The sequence below is a fragment of the Callospermophilus lateralis genome, chromosome 2, assembly GCF_048772815.1.
Source record: "Callospermophilus lateralis isolate mCalLat2 chromosome 2, mCalLat2.hap1, whole genome shotgun sequence".
Lineage (NCBI taxonomy): Eukaryota > Metazoa > Chordata > Mammalia > Rodentia > Sciuridae > Callospermophilus > Callospermophilus lateralis.
This window is the reverse complement of record NC_135306.1, coordinates 91,893,778-91,917,395: the sequence shown is the minus strand read 5'-3', so window position 1 is coordinate 91,917,395 and position 23,618 is coordinate 91,893,778.

The window sequence follows — 23,618 nt, the reverse complement described above, 5'->3', positions numbered from 1 at the left end:
TAGGGAGAGGGTTAGGGTCAGGGTTAGGTTTAGGGTTTGGGTTAGTGTTATGATTAGGGAAATGGTTAGAGTATCAGCTGGGTTTAGGACTAGAGCGAAGGTTATGGTTATGGTTAGGTCTAGGGTTATGGTTATGGTTACAATTAGGGCTAGGTTTAGGGCTAGATAGGGGCTAGGTTTGTGTGATCTTTATGGCTAGCTCTAGGGCTATGGGTATATAAGGGCTCGGGTTATTGTTATGGCCAGTTTTAGGGTTAGGGTTATGGATAAATCTAGTGTTAGGATTAGGTTTTTGGTTAGGATACAGTTTAGAGCTAGGGTTTGTGTTAGGATAAGCATCAGAGTTTGGGTTAGGGTTAGGTCCAGAATTAGGAATAGCATTGGGTCTAGGGGTAGGATTAGTCTTTGTGTTAGGTTAAGGGTTAATGTTAGGGCTAGTTCAAGGCTTTTGTTTAGAGCTATGGCTAGATTTATGACTCTATTTAGGATTAGGTTTGGTGTAGTGCCAGTATTTCCTTTTGGTTTAGGTATAGGTTTACCGGTAAAGGTAGAGTTAGGGTCCTGTTTAAAGTTATTATTAGGTTTAGATCTAGGTTTAGTGTTAGGGTCAGAATAAGGTTCAGGGTTTGGGTTAGGGCTAGAGCTAAAGTGAGGCCTAGGGTTAGGTCTAGTAATAGAGCTAGTGTTTGGGAATAGGCCAAGGATTAGTGTTAGGACTAGGGTAGCATTAGGGTGAGGTTTTGGCTTAGGTAAGGGATAGGATTAGAGGTAGGGTTAGGATTACGGATAGAGTTAGGGATAGGGTTAGGGTTAGGGTTAGCCTTAGAGTTAAACCTAGGGTTAGGGCTCGTATTAGTGCTAAGATATATGTTAGCATTAGTGCTATGTCTAATAAAATAACTTGGTTTCTGATTTGTGCTACTTTTGCTTTAGCATTAAGGCAATGTTTAGAGCTAGGTTTAGTGTTAGGATCCTAGTCAGGGTCAGGGTTACTTCTAGGATTAGGTTTAGCACTCAAATTATGATAAGGCTTAGGGCTACGTTTAGGGTTAGTGTTTGGTTTAGGTTAAGGGTTAGGGTTAGGTTTATGGCTCAGTTTTCTTTTAGGGCTAGGTTAGGGTTAAGGCTAGTTTTCCAAAGAGCATTAGGTTTACGGCTAGTGTTAGGGTGAGATTTAGGCTTAAAGTTAGGGTTTGATCCAGCTTTAGGGGTAGGGCAAATGTTAGGGCTAAGGTTCAGGCTAGGGATAGGGCTAGGTTTTGGGTTATGGTAAAAGATAGGTTTAGACTTAGGGTAGCACTAGAGCGAGAGTTAGAGTTAGTCTTAGGGATAAAGAAAGGGTTAAGTTTAGTGTTAGTCCTAGATTAAGGCTAGGATTAATGCTAGGGTTAGTATTAGTTTTAGTCCTAGGTTTAGGGCTAGGGTTAAGGTTAGTGTTAGTGTTATGGTAAGGTATGATGTTAGAGTTTTGGTAAGTGCTAGGACAAGGGGTAAAATTAGGGATAGAGCTGGGGTTAAGATCAGCGTAAGGATTAAGTCTGGGCGTAGAACTAGGATTAGGGCTAGGGATAGGGCTAATGTCAGGTCTAGGGTTAAGGTTAGGTAGGGTTAGGGATAGGGCTATGGATCAGTTTTGTTTTAGAACTAGGCCTAGGGTTAGGGCTAGTTTTATGATTAGCAATAGTGTTAAGGCTAATTATAGGGTGAAGTTTAGTCTTAGATTTATTGTTATGGTTAGATGTAGCTTTGGGCCTATGGCTAGGGTTAGGGCTAAGTTTAGGGCTAATGTTAAGGTTATGGTAACAGGGTTAGAATAAGAAATAGGGGTAGGTTGAGAGTTCGAGTTAGTCTTTGGGCTAAGGTTAGGGGTAGGTTTAGGGTTAAGGCTAAATTAGGGCTAGGATTAGTGCTAGGGTTAGTGTTAGGGTTAGGCCTAGGGTTGAAGTAAGTGTTAGTGTTAGAGTTAGGATTAGGTTTAGGGGAAGGGATAGGGTTATAGCTAGCTTTAGGGTTAAGACATGGGTTAGAATTAGGGTTAAGACTAAGGTTAGGGTTTGGGTTAGAATTAAGATGAGGTTTAGGACTAGGCTGAGGGTTTGTGTTAGGGCTATGGCTAGGATTAGGGCTAGGGTTAATGTCAAGTCTACGTTTATGATTAGTATTAATTTTAGTTTTAGGTTATGGTTATGTGTATTGTTAGGTTTATGTGTAGGGTAATGGTCAAGTTTAGAAGTAGGTGTATTATTAGGGTCAGAGTCAGGGTAGGGTTTGGTTAGGTTAAGATTTAGAGTTAACGCTTGAATTAGCAGTGGGTTTGAGTTAGAGTTAGGGTAATTGATAGAATTAGGTTTATGGTTCCAGATAGGTTTAGAGTAATGGATATGTTAAGTGTTAACCATAGGGTTAACGTTATGCCTAGGGTTAGTATTTGGATTAGGCATTATTTTAGGTCAATGGATAGGATTAGAGCTAAGGTTAGGGCTAAGGTTAAGGTTAGCATTAGGGTTAGTGTTAGGGTTAGGCCTAGGGTTAATGTTAGGATTAACGTTAGGGTAAGTACAGGCTTTTAAGCTAGGGCTAGGGCTAGGGCGAGGGTTAGGTTTTGAGTCAAGGCTAGTTTTAGGTTTAGTCTTAGGATTATCTTTAGGCTAAGGACTAAAGTTTGAACTAGGGTTAGGGCTAGGGTAAAGGTTACATTAGCGTTAGGTCTAAGTTTATGGTTAGGTTTATGATAAGGGCTAGGTTAAGGCTAGGAAAAGGGCTAGGTTTTGTGTGATATTTACGGCTAACTTTAGGGCTTGGATAATGTAAAAGCTAGGGATATGATTATGGCTAGTTTTAGGGTAAAGATTATGGATAAGTCTAGTGTCAGGGTTAGGTTTTGGTTTAGTATACGGTTTTTGAGCTAGGGTTTTTATTAGATTAATGGTCATTGTAGGGTGAGGGTTAGATTCAGGTTTAGAGTCACAATTGGGTCTAACGTTTGGTCTATTGAGAGGTTTAGTCTTTACGTTAGGTTAAGGGTTATTGTTAGGGCTACTGCTAGGTTTTTGTTTAGGGCTAGGGCTAGATTTATGACTCTATTTAAAATTAGGTCTGTCTACTGCTAATGTTACTGTTAGGTTTAGGTATAGGTTTACTGGTAGAGGTAGTGTTAGGGTTTGGTTTAGGGTTAGGGTCAGGTTTAGATCTAGGGTTAGTGTTAGGGTTAGAATAAGTGTCAGGGTTAGGGTTAGGGTTAGAGGTAGAATGAGTGCTATGTTTAGGACTAGTAATAGAGTTAGCATTTGGGGAAGGCTAAAAATTATGATTAGGACTAGGGTAGCATTAGGGTGAGAATTTGGCTTAGGATAAGGTACAGGGTTAGAGGTACTGCTAAGGATAGGGTAAGACTGAGGGTTACTGTTAGGTTTAGTGTTAGGATTAGGTGAGTGTTAGGGTTAGAGTCAGGATTATGGTAAGTGTTAGGGTTAGGGTTGGGGTTAGGGTTACATTAAGATTAGGGATAGAGTTAGGGTTACGGTTAGGATTAAGGCTAGCATTCTGGTTAGGGTTAAAGTTAGAGTTAAGGTTAGGTTTATTTTTAGGTTTAAGATTAAGATTAGGATTAGTGTTAGGGTTAGGAAAAAGTTTTTGGTTAAGGTTAGTGTTAGGGTTAGTGTTAGGGTTTGTGTTAGGGTTAGGGTTTGTGTTAGAGTTAGCATAACAGTTAAGATTAGGGTTAATTTAGGGATAGCTTTAGGATTAGGCTTAGGGTTAGGGTTACTGTTAGTTTTAGAGTAGTGTTTGTGATAGGGTTAGGGATAGGGTTAGGGTTCAGGTTAGGTAATTGTTAGGGTTAGTGTTAGGTGTAGGTTTAGGGTTTTTGTAAAGGTTAGGTTATTGGTTAGCATTAGGGTTAGGTTTAGCGTTAGGATTAGGTTAGGGTTAGTGTTATGGTTAGGGTTAATGTTAGTGTTATAGTTAAAGTTAGGCTAGGTTTAGGGTTAGTGTTAGGATTAGGTTTAGGGTTAGGTTTAGTATTATAGAGTTATGATTGGTGTTAAAATTTGTGTTAGGTTTAGGATTAAAGTTCATGTTAGGGTTAATGTTAGGGTTAGGGTTAGGCAAGGGTGGGGTTATGGTTATGTTATTGTTATCTTAGGGTTAGGATTAGGGTTAAGGTTAGGGTTAGAATTTAAGTTAGAGTTGTGGTAAGAGTTAGGTTTAGTGTTAGATTTAGGGTTATGGTTAGGGTTAGGTTTAGGGTTAGTATTAGGGTTAGTGTTAAGGTTAGTGTTAGCGTTAGGTTTAGGGCTAGGGTTCATATTAGGTTTAGAGTTAGGGTGAGTGTTAGGGTTAATGTTAAGTTTAGGTTTAGAGTTAGGGAAAGTTTTAGTGTTTGGCTTAGTGTTGGGGTTAGGGTTATATATATTGTTAGGGTTAGGGATAGGTTTAGTGTTAGTGTTAGGCTTAGGTTTAGAGTTAGGATTAGGGTTAGTGTTACTGTTAGTGTTAGGTCTAGGTTTAGGGTTAGTGTTAGGGTTAGGGTTAGAAATAGAGTTAGTTTTTGGGAAAGGGTTAGGGTTATGGTTAGTGTTAAGTTTAATGTTAGGTTTAGCGTAAGGGTTCTGGTTAATATTAGGGTTTTGCAAGATTAGTGTTAGCATTAGGGTTTTGTTTTGTGTTTTGGTTAGGGATAGTTTTAGGGTTACTGTTAGGATTAGGATTAGGGTTAGTGTTAGGGTTAGGTTTAGGGTTAAGTTTAGGGATAGTGTTAATGTTAGCGATAGGTTTATGGTTAGGATTAAAGATAGTGTTAATGCTAGGGATAGGTTTAAGGTTAATGTTAGTGTTAGGGTCAGGGTTAGGGTTAGGTTTAGTGTTGGGTTGGCATTAGGTTTAAGGTTAGTGTTATGGTTAGTGTTAGGGTTAAGTTTAGTTTTAGGGTTAGAGTTAGGGTTAAATTTTGTGTTAAAGTTACATTTCGTGTTAGGTTTATGTTTCGTGATTGGAATATCTTTAGTGTCAGTGTTTAGGTTTAGGGTTTGGGTTATAATTAATGTTTGGTTTAGATCTAGTGTTAGGTTAACTGTTAGTCTAAGGGATAGGGTTAGGGTGAGTTTTAGGGTTAGTATAAGCTTTCAGGTTATCATTAGGTTTCGGGTTAGGGTTAGTGTTAGGTTTAGTGTTAGATTTAGGGTTAGTGAAAGGATTTTTGTTAGGGTTAAATTAGTGTTAGTGTTAGGGTTATGGTTAGGTTTAGGGTTAGCGTTAGGGTTAGGGTTAGGGTTAGTGTAGATTCAAGGTTAGGGTTAGGCTAGTGATAGGATTATGGTTAGGGTTCGGTTTAGGTTTCTTGTTAGATATATGGCTAATGTTAGTGTTATGGTTAGGGATTTCCTTAGGTTTAGGGTTAGTGTTAGGTTTAGGGTTAGGGTTAGGATTAGTGTTAATAATAGGGTTAGGTTTAGTTTTAGATTTTGGGTTAGGGTTAGGTTTGTTTTAGTGTTAAGGTTAGGGTTAGTGTTAGGTTAAGGTTTAGTGTTAAAGTTAGTGTTAATATTAGGGTTATGGTTAGGGTTAGGTATAGAGTTAGGGTTAGGTATAGAGTTAGGGTTAGGTATAGTTTTAGGGTGGATGTTAGGGTTAGGGTTAGAGTTATGTTTATTGTTATGATTAGGGTTAGAGTTAGTGTTAGGGTTAGTGTTAGGATTAGGGTTAGTTTTAGCTTTAGTTTTATGGTTAGTGTTAGGGTTAGTTTTAGGGTTAGGTAAGGGTTAGGGTTAGGTTTTATTAGGTTTAGGGTTATGGTTTCGGAGAGTGTTTATATTACGGTTAGAGTTAGAAATAAGGTTATTGTTAAGTGCAAGATTAGGTTTGGTATGTGGTTAGATTTAGGTTTAGAGACAGGGTTAGTTTTAGAATTAGTGTTAGGGTTAGCGTTAGAGATAGGGTTTGGGTAAGTTTTACGGTTAGTGTTAGGGTTAGGGTTATTGTTAGGATTAAGGTTATTGCTCGGGTTAGAATTAGGGTTAGGATAAAGATTTTGGTTAGGGTTAGGTTTAGGTTTAAGGTTAGGTTTAGTGTTAGAGTTAGTGTTAGTGTTAGGGTTAGTGTTAGGGTAAGGGTTACAATTCAGATTAGGTTTAGGGTTAGGGGTAGGGTTAATATTAGTGTTAGGGTTAGGATTTGTGTTAGTGTTAGGATTGGGTTATAGTTATTGAAAGGGTTGGGTTTAGGTTTAGTTTTAGAGTTAGGGATAGGGTTAGGGTTAGTGTTAGTTATGGTTAGAGTTCGTGTTAGGGTTAAGGTTATGGTAAGTGTTACGGTTAGGGTTAGGGTTAGGTTTAGTGTTAGGGTTAGTTTTAGTGGTTGGGTTCGGGTTAGGTTTAGGGTTATGGATAGGGTTAGGGTTAATTTTAGCTTTAGTTTTATGGTTAGTGTTGGGGTTAATCTCAGGGTTAGGTAAGGGCTAGGGTTAGGGTTGAGTTAGGTTTAGAGTTAAGGTTTCGGGTACAGTTTTTGTTAGGGTTAGGGTTAGAATTATGGTTAGATGTAGTGTTAGGGTTAGAGTTAGGGTTAGTGTAAGGGTTAAAGTTAGGGTTAGGTTTAGAATTAGTTTTAGGGTTAGTATTAGGGTTAGTGTTATGGTTATGGTTAGGGTTAGGGTTAGGGTAAGTTCTAGAGTTAGTGTTAGGGTTAGAGTTAGTGTTAGGGTTAGGGTTAATGTTTGTGTAAGTGCTCAGGTTAGTGTTAGGTTTAGGGTAAATTTTAGGTTTAGGTGGAGGCTTAGGTTTAAGGTTAGGTTTAGTGTTAGGGTTAGGGTTAGAGTTAGGGTTAGGGTTAGTTTTAGTGATTGTGATAGAGAGTGTTAGGGTTAAGGATAGTGATAGGGTGAGGAATAGGTTTAGAGTTAGTGTTAGGTTTAGGTTCAGGTTTAGTATTATATTTAGGGTTAGGGTTAGGGTTAGTGTTAGGGTTAGAGTTTACGATACGGTTAGTGTTATGATAAGTGTTAGTGTTAGGGTTAGTGTTAAGTTTAAATTTATGGTTAGTTTTAGTATTAGTGGTACTGTTAGGTTAGGCTAGGGTTATGGTTACTGTTATTCTTCAGGTTTGGGTTAGCGTTAGGGTTAGTGAATGGTTTATGTTTATGTTTAGGGTTAGTGTTAGTGATAGGGTTAGGGGGGGTGTTAGGGTTAGGGTTAGTGATAAGTTTAAGGTTAAGTTTACTATTAGTGTTAATGATAGGGTTAGGGTTGTGTTTAGGGTTAGTGTTTGGGTTAGGGTTAGGATTTGTGTTGGGGTTAGTGGTACTGTTAGGGATAGGGTTAAAGTTAGAGTTAGGGTTAGTTTTAGTGTTAGGGTTAGGTTAGGGTTAGGGTTAGGCTTAGTGCCAGGGTTTGTATTATGTTTAGGGTTATTATTAGGGTTAGGGTTACATTTCGAATTAGAATTAGGGTTAGGGTTAGGGTTAAGATGAAATTTAGGGTTAGTGTTAGGGTTAGTGTTATGTTTGTGTTAGGTAAAGGGTTAGGGTTAGGGTTATGGTTATGGTTACGCTTAGGATTCAGGATAGGGTTAGGTTTAGGGTTAGGGTTGGGTTTAAGTTAGGGTTAGTGTTATGGTTTGTGTTATGGTTAGATTTAAGTTTAGGTTTTATTTATTGCTAGGGTTATCGTTAGATTTAGTTTAAGGTTAGTTTTAGGATTAGTGTTAGGATTAGGGTTAGGGTAAGTTTTAGGTTATATTTAGGTTTGGGCCTAGGTTAGGGTTAGGGTTATCATTAACATTAGTGTTTGTGTTATGGTTAGGGTTAGGTTAGGGTTAGGGTCAGGGTTAGATTTAGGGTTAGTAAAAGTGTTAGGGTAGTGTAAGCATTAGAGATAGGTTGTGTCATGGTTAGTGTAAGTGTTAGGGATAGGTTTTCTGTTAGAGTTAGTGATAGAGTTAAGGTTATGGTTAGCATTAGGGTTAGAGTTAGTATTAGGATTAGTGTTATGGTTAGTGTTAGGGTAGGTTAAAGATTAGGGTTAGTAATATTCTTAATGTTAGGAATAGGTTTAGGGTTAAATTTAGCATTAAGATTAGGGTTAGTGTTATGGCTAGGGTTAGGGTTTGGTTTTGCGTTAGTGAAAGTGTTAGGGTTAGGGTTAAAGTTAGTATTAGGGTTAGTGTTAGTGTTAGGGAAAGGGTTAGGGTTAGTGTTAGGTTTATAGTTCGGTTTAGGCTTAGTTGTAGAGTTAAGGTTAAGTTAATGGTTAGTGTTAAGTTTAGTGTTAGGGTTAGGGTTCATATTAGGGATATCTTTAGGTTTAGTGTTAGGTTTTGGTTTAGGTTTAGGGTTAGGGTTAGTTTTAGTGTTAGGGTTAGTCTTAAGTTTAATGTTTAAATTAGGGTTAGTGTTAGGTTTAGTGTTAGTTTCATGGTTAGGTTTAGTGATAGGGTGAGGTTTAGGGTTATTATTAGCATTCAGACTGGGGTTAGGTTGAGGGTTACGGTTAGGGTTAGGGTTAGTGTAAGGGTTAATATTAGGATTAGGATTACTTTTAGAGTTAAGATTAGGGTTAGAGTTAGGTTAACAGTTTGGGTTAGGGACAGGATTTGTGTTTGTTTTAGTATTAGGCTAATGGTTGGGGTTAGGATTAGGTTTAGTGTTAGTGTTAGGGTTAGGCTTAGAATTTGGCTTAGGTATAGGGTTCTTGGTAGGTTTAGGAATAGGGTTCATGATAAAATTATGTTTACATTTAGGTTAGGGTTAGTTGTATGATTAGTGTTAGTGTTAGGGTTAGGGATAGTGTTAAGGTAAGAGATAGTATTAGGGTTAGGGTTAGTGTTAGGTTACGGTTAGGTTTTGGTGTAGTGTTACGGTTAGCGATAGGATTAGGGTTAAGGTTGGTGATATGGTTAGTGTTAAGGTTTGTTTTAGTGTTAAGGTAAGGATTAGGGTTAGGATTAGGGTTCTGGTTAGGCTTAGGTTTATTTTTAGAGTTTTTTTTAGGGTTAGGGTTAGAGTTAGTGTTAGGCTTAGGGTTAGAATTTTTATTAGCATCAGGTTTTGGTTTAGGGTTTCGGTTAACATTAGGATTAGTTTAGTGTTAGGATAAGGGTTTGGGTTAGTCTTACTGTTTGGTTTAGGGTTAGTGTTTCATGTAGAGCTAAGGTTAGGTTTAATGAAAGGTTTAGTGTTAGGATTAAGGTTAATATTAGGTTTAGGTTTAGGGTTAGGGTTAGTGACAGTGTTAGTGTTAGGGTTAGGATTATTGTTAGGGTTAGGTTTAGGTTTTGTTTTAGGGTTAGGGTTAGTCTTAGGTTTAGAGTTAGAGTAGGTTTAGGGTTAGGGTTAGGTTAGTCAAAGAATTAGGGTTAGGGTTCGAGTTAGGATTCGTGTTAGGGTTACGTTTAGTGTTAGTGTTAGAGTTAGGGTTAGGATTAGGCAGTTAGTGTTAGGATTAGTGTTAGTGTTAGGATTAGTGTTATGGTTAGGGTTAGGGTTAAGATTAGGGTTAGAGTTAGTGCGCAAATTAGGGTTAGGTTTAGGTTAAGGATCGGGTTAAGGATAGTTTTCGTGTTAGGGTTAGTTTAGGTTATGGTTAGGTTTAGGTTTAGTGTTAGGATTAGGGTTGGGTTACAGTTAATGCTCAGTTTAGGGTTAGGATTAGGGTAAGTTTTAGGGTTATTGTTAGGTTTAGGTTTAAGGTTAGGTTTAATGTTAGGGTTTGGGTTAGGGTTACTGTTAGGGTTAGTGTTAGAGTTAGGTTAGGGTTATTTTTAAGCTTAGTGTTAGGGTTTCTATTAAGGTATGATTTACAGTTCTGATTAGGGTAAGTGTTAGGTTTAGGGTTAATGTTAGTGTTAGAGTTAGGGTTAGGGCTAGTGTTAGAATTAGAGTTATTGTAAAAGTTAAGTTTAGAGTTAGTCTTAGTGTTAGGGATAGAATTAGAAATAGTGTTAGGGTTAGCGTTAAGGTTCGTGTTAGGGTTAGGATTAGGGTGAGTGTTAGGGTTAGGATTAGGAATAGGTTTAAGGTTGGGTTAGATTTAGTGTTTGGGTTAGTGTTAGGTTTAAGGTTAGGAATAGTTTTAGGGTTAGCATTAGACTTATGTTTAGGGTTAGAGTTAGTGTTAGGGTTAGGGTTGGCATTAAGGTTACTTTTCGGGTTAGGGATAGGATTAGTGTTAGCGTTAGTGATAGGGTTAAGGTTAGTGTTTGGGTAAGTTTTAGGGTTGGATTATGGTTATATATAGAGTTAGTGTTAGTGTTAAGTTTAGGGTAAGGGTTAGCGTTAGGTTATGGTTAAGGTTAGGCTTAGTGTTAGTATTAGGTTTAGTGTGAGGGTTTGTGTTAGGGTGAGGATTAGGTTTAGTTACAGTTAGGATTCAGATTAGGGTTAGTTTTGGGGTAGGGTTACGTTTGGGTGAGTGTTAGTGTTAAGGTTTGTGTTAGGGTCAGATTTAGGGTTAGGTTTAGGGTTAAGTTTTTTTTTTTTTAAGTATTATCGTAAGATTTAGGTTAAGGTTAGTTTTATGTTTAGTGTTAGGGTTAGGGTTAGGATAAGTTTTAGGTTAGGTTTAGGATTAGGGTTAGGTTAGGGTTAGGGTTATGGTTAGCATGAGAGTTTGTGTTAGGGTTAGGGTTAGAGTTATAGATAGTGTGAAATATAGGGTTAGGATTAGAGTTAGGGTTAGGGTTAGGTTTAGAATTTGTGTTGCGATTAAGGTTAGAATTAGGGTTAGGTTTTATGTTAGGGTATAGGGATTGGATAAGTGTTACAGTTAATATTAGTGTTAGAGTTAGTGTTAGGATTAGTGTTGGGGTTAATGTTAGGTTTAGTGTTTGTGGTAGGGTTTGGGTTAGTGTTAATGTTAGGGTTAGCGTTAGAGATAGGGTTAGGGTTAGCATTATGTTTAGGGTTAGGGTTTATGGTAGGGTTAGTTTTAGGTTAAGGATTCAGATTAAGTTTAGGATTAGTGTTAGGCTTTAGGTTATGTTTAGGGTTAGTTTTAGGTTTTGGTGTAGGGTTTAAGGTTAGTGTTGTGGTTTGGGTTAGGGTTAGGGTTAGTGTTAGGGCTAGCATTGTATTTAGGTTTAGGGTTAGTGTTAGGGTTGGCATTAGGGTTAGGTAATTCTTAGGGTTAGTGCTAGGTTTAGGGTTGAGGTTAGCGTTATTTTTAGGGTTAGGGTTACAATTAGGTTTAGGTCTAGTGTTAGGATTAGTGTTAGGGTTATGGTAACGGTTATGTTTATTGTTAAGTTTAGGGTAAGGGTTAAGATTTGGGATAGGGTTATGGTTGAAGTTATGTTTAGTGTTAGTGTTAGGGTTAGGGTTAGTTTGAGGGTTGGATTATATTTATGGTTAGGATTAGGATTAGGTTTAGGATTAAGGTTAGGTTTAGGGTTATTGTTAAATATTGCTTTAGAGTTTGTGTAATGGTGAAGTTTAGGGTTAGAGTTAGGGTTAATGTTAGAATTTGGGTTAAAGTTAGGGTTAGTGTAAGGGTTAGAGTTAGAGATTTTTTTAAGGTTAGGTTTAAGGTAAGTGTAAGATTAGGTTTACAGTTAGGATTAAGGTTAGTGTTAGGATAGTGTTAGTGTTAATTTTTGCATTAGAATTGGTGTTAGGTTTATTTTCAGGGTAAAGTTTAGAGTTAGGTTTAGGGTTAGTGTTAGGTTTCGGGTTAGTTTGAGGGTTAGCGTTAGTGTTAGTGTTAGTGTTAGGGATAAGTTTTGGTTTTTGGTTAGTGTTAGGGTTAGGTTTAGCTTTAAGATTAGTGTTAGCATTAGCATTAAGGTTCGTGTTAGGTTAGAATTAGCATGAGTGTTAGGTTTGGGTTTTGGTTTAGTTTTAGTGTTAGCATTTGGTTTAGGGTTAGTGTTAGTGTTAAGGATAGTGTTAGGGTTAGGGATAGGTTTAGAGTTAGTGTCAGGATTAGGGTTAGGGTTAGGGTTAGTGTTATGGTTAGGGTTACGGTTATGTTTAGGTTTAGTGTTAGTGTTAGGGTTATTATTAGGCTAAGGATTAGGGTTAGAGTAAGTGTTAGGTTTAGTGTTGAGGTTAGAGTTAGAGTTAGGGTTAGTTTTAGAGATAGGGTTTGACTTAGTGTTAGGGTTAGTTTTAGGTTTAGTTTTAGAGTTAGGGTTTGTGGTAGCTTTAGTGTTAAGTTTAGTTTATTTGATAGGGTTAGGGTTAGGGTAAGTGTTAGGTATACAAATAGGATTAGGGTTAGATATAGGCTTATGTTTTGTGTTAGGTTTAGTGTTAGAGTTATGGTTAGGTGTAGAGTTAGGGTTAGGGTTAGTGTTAGTGTTAGGTATAGTGTTAGGATTAGTGTTAGAATTAGTGATATGGTTAGGGTTGGGGTTAAGTTTCGTGTTAGGTTTAGGTTAGGGTTAGTGTAGGGGTTAGTGTTCATGTAAGGGTTAGTGTTAGTGTTAGGATTAGGATTAGGTTTAGCATTAGGGTTAGTGTTAGGTTTACGGTTCGTGTTAGTGTTAGGGTAAGGGTTAGGGTTAGTATTAGGGTAGATTTAGGCTTTTGTTTATTGTTGAGGTTAGGGTTAGGGGGTTAGGGTAATTTTTATTATAGGGTTACTATTAAATTTAGGTTTATGGTTAGGTTCAATGTTAATTTTACTGATAGGGTTAATGTTAGGATTAGGTTTAGGGTTAGGTTTAGTGTTAGGGTTAGGGTTAAGTTTTATTTTATTGTGGGGGTTAGGTTAGGTTTTGGTTTATGGTTAAAATTATGGTTAGGGTTAGGTTTACAGGATAGGGTTAGGGTTAGGCATAGTGTTTGTGTTAGGTTTTGGGTTAGTGTTAATATTAGGTTTAGTGTTAGGGTTAAGGTTAGAGTTCCGTTTAGTGATACAGTTAGTGTTAGGTTTGTGTTAGGGTTTTGGTTTGGGTTAGGGTTAGAATTACGGTTAGGATTAGATTTAGGTTTGGATTTAGGGTGAAGGTTAGTTTTAGGGTTAGCATTATGGTTTGATTTAGTGTTAGTTTATGGTTACAATTAGGGGTGTGTTTAGTGTTAGGTTTAATGTTATAGTTATGGTTAGGTTAAGGGTTAGTTTTAGGGTTAGTTTTAGAGTTAGGATTAGTTTTATGTTTAGAGATAGTGTTTGTTTTAGGCTTGGAGTTAGAGGAAGACTTAGGGTTTGTGTTAGTTTTAGGGTTAGTGTTAGGGCTGGGTTGCAATTAGGATTGGTTAGGCTTATGGTTAGGGTTAGTGTTAGGCTTATTGTTAGGTTTTGGGTTAATGTTAAGTTTAGGTTTAGTGTTTGGTTATGTTTATGAGTATGATTAGGTTTATGGTTAGTGTTAGTGTTCATGTTTGTTTTCAGGTTAGTGTTAGGGTTAGTGTTAGGGTTAGGATTAGGCTAGGGTTATGATTAGTTGGCTAGGATTAGCTAGCGTTTTGTCTTGGATTAGGGCTAGGTTTTTTATTACGTTAGGGCTCTTCTTAGGGATACGGCTAATGTAAGAACTAACATTACAATTAGTGCTAGTTTTAGGGTTATATTTAGGACTCAGTCTAGTTTTATTATTATGCTTAGGTTTAGGGTGATGTTTTTAACTAGGGTTAGTGTTACGGTCTGAGTCAGAATCACCATTCATTATATGGTTAGTGATAGGACTCAAATTAGGGGTAGGCTTAGGGTTAGAGGTAAGGTTAGGATTTGGTTTAGTTTAATGGTTCGGTTTAGTCCTATGGCTCGGTTTTGTTCTAGAAATAAAGCTAAAGTTAATGGTAGTTTTATGATTAGCATTCGTGTTATTGCTGCTGATAGGGTGAGTTTAGACTTAGGAGTAGATTTAGAGTTATGGTTAATTCTAGGGTTTGGGGTAGGGCTAGTGTTTGGATTATGGTAAAGGATAGGGTTAGAACTACAAAGAGGGCTATGGCAAGAGTTAGAATTAGTCTTAGAGCTAGAATTTGGGTTAGGATTAAGGCTATATTATGGCTAGAAATAGGTCTAGAATTAGTGTTAGGCTTCTGCCTACGATTAGGGCTATTTTTATGGTTGTGTTTAGGGTTAGGTTTAGGGAAAGGGCTGCCTGTTTGATTTCCACCTCCATTTCTATTTACTCATAGGTGTCAAAATGAAGTGAAACCTTAAAATACAAAGTGTTCATTGAATTGAGAAGAACACACTTTGGGAGCATACTAAGGCTAGATAAAAGATGACACCTGCCCAGTATGAAAGAAATTTGAACAAAACTAACTCTCACCCTAACATTACCTATAACCCTAGCCCTAGTTGTAACCCTAAACCTAACATTAACCCTAATCTGATTAGAGAACCATTGATCCTAGAATTTGCACACATGTGGAGCCTTGTGGGGCAAGCTACATGATGAATTCTACGCAATATCAAACAAATCTGACCAAATAATTATGGGAGGTATTTCAGTACATCGGTATTTTCCTGTTTTCTCCTAAAGTGCTCAGAGATTAAGTTGTTTTTTCATGCTTAAACATAAGCCTACTTTTACAAAAAACATATCAGAGTCCCTACAGAGGACTGATGGAGTGTGTGAAGTTTGAAGCAGCTAGCAAAAACAATGTTTGATTTTCAACTCCATTAACTTTCCTATATAGGTAAAAATGAAGTGAAATTTAAAATACTAAATGTTCCTGAAAGAGAACCTGTGAATGGAGAGGGCATAAACCTGAGGAACAGAGTAAATCTAGCCAAAAGATAAATCCTGCCAAGTATCAAAGAATTTTGAATAAAACTAACTCTAACACTAACACTCGCTCTAACCCTAGCTTTTTCTCTAACCTTAACTTGTTTTTTTTTTTTTGAGAGAGAGAGAGAGAGAGAGTGAGAGAGAGAGGGAGAGAGAATATTTTTAATATTTATTTATTTCCTAGTTTTTGGCGGACACAACATCTTTGTTTGTATGTGGTGCTGAGGATCGAACCCGGGCTGCACACATGCCAGGCGAGCGTGCTACCGCTTGAGCCACATCCCCAGCCCCTAACCTTAACTTTTTAAAGAAACCTTTGACCGTAGAATTACCAAACTTGGTCAGCCTAGTGGGAAAAACTAAATGATGAATGCTGCACAGTATCAAAGAAATCTCTCCAAAAAGTTGATGGAGTGTATCAGTACATGAATATTTCTCTGTTATCTCCTAAAGGACTCTTGGATAACATTGTTTTTACATGCTTTAGCTTAGGCCTACTGTCAAAGAACAAACCACAGATTACTCACAGAGAATTGATGGAGTGTGAAGTTTCAAGCAGCTAGCACCAATGCTGTTTGGTTTCCAGCTCCATATAGGACAAAATGAACAGAAACTTTAAACTATAAACTGTTCCTTAAAGTGAACCATTGAACCTAGGAGGCCTAAACATGTGGAGTATAGTAAGGATGGGAGAAAAATGAATCCTACCCAGTATCAAAGAAATTTGAACAAAACTAATCTAACAATACTAGCTCTAACACTAGCCCTAACACTATCCTTAACACAAACCCTAAGCTGTTTGAAAAACTATTGATCCTTGAAGTCCCAAACATGGGAAGCCTAGTGGGCTAAGCTCTCAGATGAATCGTATGCATTTTCAAAGAAATATGACCAAATATTTGAGGTGTTAGTTCAGTTCATGAATATTTCTCTGTTTTTGGCTAAAGGGCGCTCATAAAAAATTGTTTTTGCCATCTTCATCTTAGGGCTACTTTCACAAGAAACAAACCAGAGAGTTCCCACAGAGAAATAATTCAGTGTTTGAAGTTTCAAGCAGCTAGCACCAACCCGGTTTGATTTCAACCTCCATTTTCATTTACCTATGTAGGCCAATATGAAGTAAAACCTTAAAATACAGAGTTTCCCTGTTAGCAAACCATTGAAATGTGAAGGCCCATACCTGAGGAGCATATTAAGGTAGGAAAAAGATGACTCCTTACGAGTATCAAAAAAAAAATTTGTACAAAACTTACTCTCATCCTAACACTACATCTAACCTTAGCCCTAACCCCAAACCTAACACTAACCCTAACCTGACAAGAGAACCATCGATCCTAGAAGTCCCACTCTTGGAGAGATATGCAGGGCAAGCTAAACAATGAATCCTACTCAGTATCAAACAAATCTGACAAAATAATTACGGGAGGAATTTCAGTGCATGCATATTCCCTGCATTCTTCTAACAGGTTCTCGAATAAAGTTGTTTTTGCATGCTTCATCTTAGGCCTGCATTTACATGGAACATACCAGAGTTTCCCCCAGAAAGAATTGAGGGTGTGTGTGAAGTTTCAAGTAGCTAGCATAAACCCTGTTTGATTTTCAGGTCCATTTACATTTACTCATATAGGTCAAAATTAAGTAAAATGATAATATTAAGGGTTCTGCACACCAAACTTTTGAACCAAAATGCCTAAACCTGGGAAACAGAATAAGGTTAGTTAAAGATGAATCCTGGATTGTATCAAAGAAATTTGAAAAAAAGTAACTCTAACCCTAACACTACCTCTAAACTGAGCCCTAATCCTAACCCTATACATTAACGTAACCCTATCCCTGACCCTAAATTTAACCCTAATTTTAACTGTAATCATTGCCCAAACCCTAGCTCTAAGTCTATCTATTACCATAACTCTAACCCTAAATCCAATGCTAAATGTAGCCCTAAACCTAACATTAATACTAGACCTGCTCTAACCCAAACCCTCGCCCTAGCCCTAAATCTAGCTCCAACCATAACACTTACCCTAAACCTAACCCTAATCCTAGGCCAAACCTAACCCTAAATCTAACCCTAAAACTAGCACTAATTCTAACCTTAAACGTAGCCCTAAACCTAGCTGTAATCCTATCTTTTCCCTAAAATCAAGCCTAACCCAAATGCTAAAAATAGGACTAAACCTAACTCTATAGCTATCCCTAAGGCTATTCAAAACCCTAAACTTAACCTGAACCCTTAAACTAACCATATCCATTATTCTAAACCTAATGCTAAATTGAACCTTAACCCTAAACCTTAACCAAACCAATCCTTAATCCTGACCCTGACCATAATAATACATGTAGCTCTAAACCTGACCTTTACCCTAAACTTAACTCTTACAATAGACCTATTCAAAACCAAACCCTAGAACTACCCTTAGCTACAATGCTAGACCTGACATTAGCCCTAGCCTTAATCCAAGCCCTAACACAAATACTCACCCGAGCCGTAAATGTAGCCATAATCCTAATACTCCTAACCCTAATCCAAGACCTGATCCTAACCTTAACCCTAGCCCTATCCTTAACTCTAACTGTATCCATTACCCTAAACATAACCCTTATACTAATGCTAACCCTAAGACTAACTTTTACCCTATCACTATCCCAAAACTATCAATTACCCTAAACCTAACCTGAACCCTAAACTTAACCCTATCTTTACCCTAACCCTAACTAAAACTCTAATTTGAGCCATATTCCTAAACTCTAACCTAAATCAAGCCCTAACACTGGCCCTGGTGCTAATAATTCCCCTACATTTAAACCTGACTCTTACCCTATACCTAACCCTTACTGTAGACTTAGCTGTAAACCTTTCCCTAGAACTATCCCTAACTATAACCTTAGACCTGAGATTAGCCCTAGACAAAATTCTAGCCCTAACCCTAACACAAAACCTAGCCCTTATTCTAGCCCTAAACATAGCCATCATTACAATCTTATCCCAAACTCTAGGCCTAACACTGACACTAACCCTAGCCATAATCTTAGCTGTATTTTAGCCCTATCTCTAACACTAGTCCTAAGACTATCTCTAACTCTTACATTAGACCTTTCACTCATTCTAACCCTATGCGTTACCCTAACCCTAACCCTAACCCTAACCTTTGAAGTATTGTTTGCCCTAGCACTAACCTTAGACAAAACCTAACTCTAAATCCAGCACTAACCTGAAGACTAAGCAAAACCCTATCACTAGCCCAAACCATAACACTAATCCTAAAAATAGCTCTAACCCTAGCCCTAGCCCTACAACAAAACTGAGATATAGCTATAACCCTAACCCTTAACCTAAACCAAATTCTAACCTTAAACCTAGCCCTAACCCTGGCCCTAATATGAGTTGTAAGCCGAACCCGTAAACTAATCCTGAACCTGACAATTACTCTCACCCTAGTAGCTCTAAACATCACCCTAACCCTAAACCTAACCCTAACACTAAATCTAGCCCTAAAACCCTAAAACTAGCCCTAAACATCACCCTAGTACTTACATTAGCCCTAACCCTAACCCTATCCCTAACTTAACACAAAACTTAGCCCTAATCCTAGCTTTAACCTTAGCCCTATTTATAACCATAAATCTAACCCTAAACCGATCTGTAACTCTATACATTACCATAACAAAACCATAACCTTAATGCTAACACTAGTCATGAACCCTAATCTTTACCCAATCTATTACCCTGAACACAACCTGAACATAAACCTAATTCTATCATTACCCTAACCCTAACACACAAATTTTAGCCCTAACATTAAACCTTAACCTTTCCCAAATCCTAATCCTGACCTTGACCCTAATAAAACCCCTAGCTCTAAACTTGAACATAACCCTACACCTAACACTTACACTAGATGTAGCCATAATCCTAACCCTAAAACTATCTTTAACCATAATTCTGGACCTGAAATTAGCCCTAGCCCTAATCCTAGTCCTAAACCTAAAACAAACCCTAGCCCTCATCCTAGCCCTATATCTAGGTTCATTCATATACCTAACCATAACCCTACCCCTAACCAAAATTATAACCCTCACCCTACCTCTATACCTAGGTATAATGTCATCTGTTATCCTAAACTTAAACCTAACCCCAACCTTAACTCTAGCCTTAAGCCCAACAATAAACCTAGCCCTAATCCTTGCACTAATTTAGCCCTATCTCTAACCCTAACTCTAACCCTAGCCCTAAGACTTACTTTAACTCTCACCCTATACGTATCCCTAGTTCTAAACCTATCCCTTACCATAACCCTAACCCTAGCCCTAACCATAGCCCTAACCCTTGCACTATCCTTAGTCCCAGCCCTAACCCTAGATCTAACACTAACTCCAAATCTAACCCTAACCCTAAGCCTAAGCTTAGCATTTACACTATCCCTAAACCTAACCCTAGGACTAAACCAAAACCAAGCAATAGCCCTTACTCTAAACATTAACTTAACCAAAACCTAACACTAAACTTAGACTTATCCCTAGCCATAATTTGAGTTCTAATACTATCTTTAAAACTAACACTTATCCTGACTCATATTCTAATACTAAACCTAGCTCTAAACAATGCCCTCACCTTAAACCAAATGCTAAGTATAACCCTAACAATAATTCGAGTCCTATCCCTAATCCTAAAAAGAACCCTGAGCTGACTCTTATCCTAATACAAACCCTAGCTATAAATTTCACCCTAAACTTAAACCTAACCCTATCACTAAACCTAACCATAACACTAAAACTAACATAAATTTAACCCTAGTTCTTACATTAGCCATGGCCCTAATCTTACACCTAACACTAACAGAAACACTAGCCCTAATCCAAGCCCTAAACCTTGATTTAACCCTAACTATAACCCTAACCATAGCCCTAAATGTAGCTCTAAACCAATCCCTTACCCTAGGCAAACCCATAAACCTAAGGGTAACTCTAGTTCTATCTCTAATCCTTAGGCTAACCAAAACTCTAACTCTATTAGTAGACCTACCCAAGCTCTCATTCTAACTCTAACCCTATCCCAAATTTTAACCCTAACCCTTACCCTTATAGTGACCCTACCACTAATTCTACGTGAAACTCTAAGCCTAACTCTAACCTAAAATCTATGGTAATCCTATCCCTAGACCCAACCCTGAAGCTAACTCCAAGCCTAGCCCGAACCATTTCTCAGAACCTAACATATGCTAAACATAACCATAAACCTAACCCTAGTTCTAACCCTCACGCTAACACTAACTCAAGACTTAATCCTCACCATAACCCTAGCCATAACCTTAACTCTAACTGTTTCCATTACCCTAAACTTTACCCTTACGCTAATGTAACCCTATACCTAATCCTAACCCTATCACTATCCTCCAAACTGTCAATTACCCTAAACCTAACCTGAACCCTAAACCTAACCTTATCATTGTCCTAATGCTAACCCTGATGTTAATTCGAGCCTTAGTCTTAAACTCAAACATAAACCAAAGCCCAACACTGACCCTGAGATTAATTCCCCTAGCTCTAAATCTGACTATCACTCTATAACTAACCCTTACACTAGACTTAGCCATAAACCTAACTCTAAAACTATCCATAACCATAACCCTACAGCGACTTTAGCCCTAGCCATAATCCTAGCCCTACCCTAGCACAAACCCTAGTCCTTATCCAAGCCCTAAACAGAGCCTTAATTATAACACTAACCCTATCCATAGGCCTAATGCTAACACTAATCATAGCCCTAATTTTAGCCATAATTTAGCCCTATCCTTAACCCTAACCCTAACCCTAACCCTATCCCTAGCCCAAAGACTAACTCTCACTCTAGCCCTAAATCTAGTTCTAACTCTATACTTAATTGGAAGCCTAATCCTAGCCTGAACCTAGCCCTATTCATATCCCTGGCCATAATCCTAGATCTAACCCTAACTCTAAATCTAACCTTACCAAAAAGCCTAAGCCTAATCCTAACCCTAGCCCTAACCCTAAGGCTAATCCTAAAATTAGCCCTAACCCTAGCCCTAGCTCTAAAACAAAACCGAGCCATAGACCTAACCCTAATCCTTAACATAAACCAAGCCATAATCCTACACCTTGCCCTAACCCTAGTAATTTTTCAAGTCTTAAGCCGAAACCTGTAACTAACCCTCACCCTGAGTCTGACCTTAACACTAACCCTAAGTCTAAACATCACACTAACCCTAAACCTAAACCTAACACTATATGTAGTCCTAACCCCTAACACTAAAATTAGTCCTAATCATAAACCTAGTACTTACATTATCCTTAACCCTAGTCCTAGCCCTAATTTAACTCTAACCCTAGCCTGATTCTGAGTTCTAACCCTAGTTTTAACCCTAAACCAAACTCTAAACCTATCACTAATTGTAACCATAAACTTAGCTGTAACACTAGCTCATACCCTATCCATTACCCTAACCATAACCCTAATTATAATGCTAACCCTAGGCCTAAACCTAACCTTATCCCTAAACTTCACCCTATCAATTACTCTAAATCTAACCTGAAACCTAAACCTAACCCTATCATTACACTGATCCTAAAATTAATGCTAATTCGAGTCCTAACTTTAAACCGTAACCTATCCAAAACACTAATTATGACCATGATCCTAATAATACACTTAGCTCTAAACCTAACACTAACTCAAAACCTAATGCTTACAAAACATTAGGTTTTGTAGCCATAAACCTAACCTTAAACTATCTTTAACCATAAACCTATACCTGAAATTAGCCCTAACCATAAACCTAGCCCTAAATCTAGCCTTAATCCTAACCAGAACCATAACCTGAGCCCTAACCCTAATTCTAACACTCACCCCAGCCTAAACCTACATATAAACCATCTCTTACCATAAACCTAACGTAATCCTAAACCTAACGCTAACACCCGCCATAACCCTAGGCATAATACTAACACTAAGCCTAGCCATAGTCCTAGTCCTAATTTAATACTATCCTAAACCTAACCCTAGCCCTAAGACTAACTATAACACTTGCCCTAGCCATAGCCCAAGTTCTATTCTTAGCCCTGTCCTAACTCTAGATGTAAACCTAACTGTAAATCTAAACTTAAATCTAAATTTAACTGTAATCATAAGCAAACCAAACCCTAACACTACCTCTAACCATAATGCTAATCCTAAAATTTCCCTAGCCCTGGCATTAGCTATAAAAAAAAAAAAAAAAACAAGCCATATCCCTAACCCAAACCCTTAACCTAATCCAAACCCAAACCTCACACCTAGCCATAACCCTAACTCTAAAAATTACTCTGACCCTGATGCTGACCCTAACACTAATCCTAGCTCTAATCACCACCCTAACTTAAATTAACCCTATATTAGTCCTAGCCTGATAACCCTAAAACTAGCCTTGATTCTTACCCTAGTTCATACATTAGTCATCGTCATAACCCTAGCCCTTACTCTCACACAAATTCTACCCCTAATTGTAGTCCTAACCCTAAGCTTAAACCCTAATCTTAACCCTAACACTAGCGCTAACCCTCACCCTAACCCGAGCCAAAACACTAGCTCTAATCCTATCCCTTACCCTAAGCCAAACCCTAAACCAAATGCTAGCCCTAGTCCTAACCCGAATCATTAGCCTAACTTAAAAACTAACAGTATTACTAGTTCAAACCCTAGCCCTCATTCTTGTTTTAACCCTAACTCTGACCCTCATCTGATCCTAAAAAGTAACCCTAGGTCTAAACCTGACCCTAAACCTAAACCAAAACCTAACACTAGACCTAGCAGTAACCCTATCTTATATCTAAGCCTAACACTAGACTTAGATCCAAATCTAATAAAAAAAATATAGCTATAACTCTAGCCCTAGACCTGAACAAAATCCTAGCACTAGCCCTAACAAAAACCCTTAACCTAAACCAAACACTTACCCTATCTGTAGACCTAACCCTAGTCTTAATTCTGGCTCTAACCGTAAACCTAACCTTATCCCAAACACTGACCCTGGTTCTTACACTTAAACTAGCTTTAAACGTGACACTAGCCCCAAACCAAGACCTAACACTAGACCTATCCATAACAGTAAACCTAAAACTAGCCCTAAACATAACCCTACTTTTACATTACCCATAGTCTTAACTCTAGCACTAAACCTAACACAAAACATAGAACTAATCCTAGGCCTAAACTTAGCTCTAATAATAAATCTAAGCGTAGTCCTAACCCTAAACCTAACTCTAATCCCAACCCTCTCCTTAGACCTAACCCTAGCTCAAAGCCTAACCCTTACACTAAACATAACCCTAGCCCTATCCTAAATCCTAATCCTAAACCTAGCCCTAATCCTAACCTTAACCCTAGCCCAAATTTAGCTCTAACCATATGCATTACCCTAACCCTAAACTTAACCCTAATCAAAACCGTATCTCTAACACTTAAACTAACTCTAACCATAATTTTTAACTTAGAAGTAAACCTAAACCTAACCCTCACACTAGCCCTAGCCCTAGCGAGCTCAAACACTAACCCTTATCCTAACTTAACCAAAACCTTAACCCTAAACTAACTCTTACTCTAAACCAAACCATAGCCCTATCCCTAAACCTAACCCTAATACTAGACATAATCCAAGCCATAACCTAGCCCTAACTCTAGCCCTAAAACTATCCATTACACTAAACATAACATAAAACTATCCAATACACTAACCCTAATGCTAACCCTAACCCAATCTATGAATCCTAATCCATCTCTTACCTTAAACCTTAACTAAATCCTAAATAAACCCTTCCATTACCTTAACTCTAAACCTAACCCTAACGCTAATTCGAGTCCTTTCACTTTAACCTTAACGTAAACCAAATGCTAACTCTGACCCTGACCGTGACACAAATAATAATTCTAGCTCTAAAGCTGCCCTTTA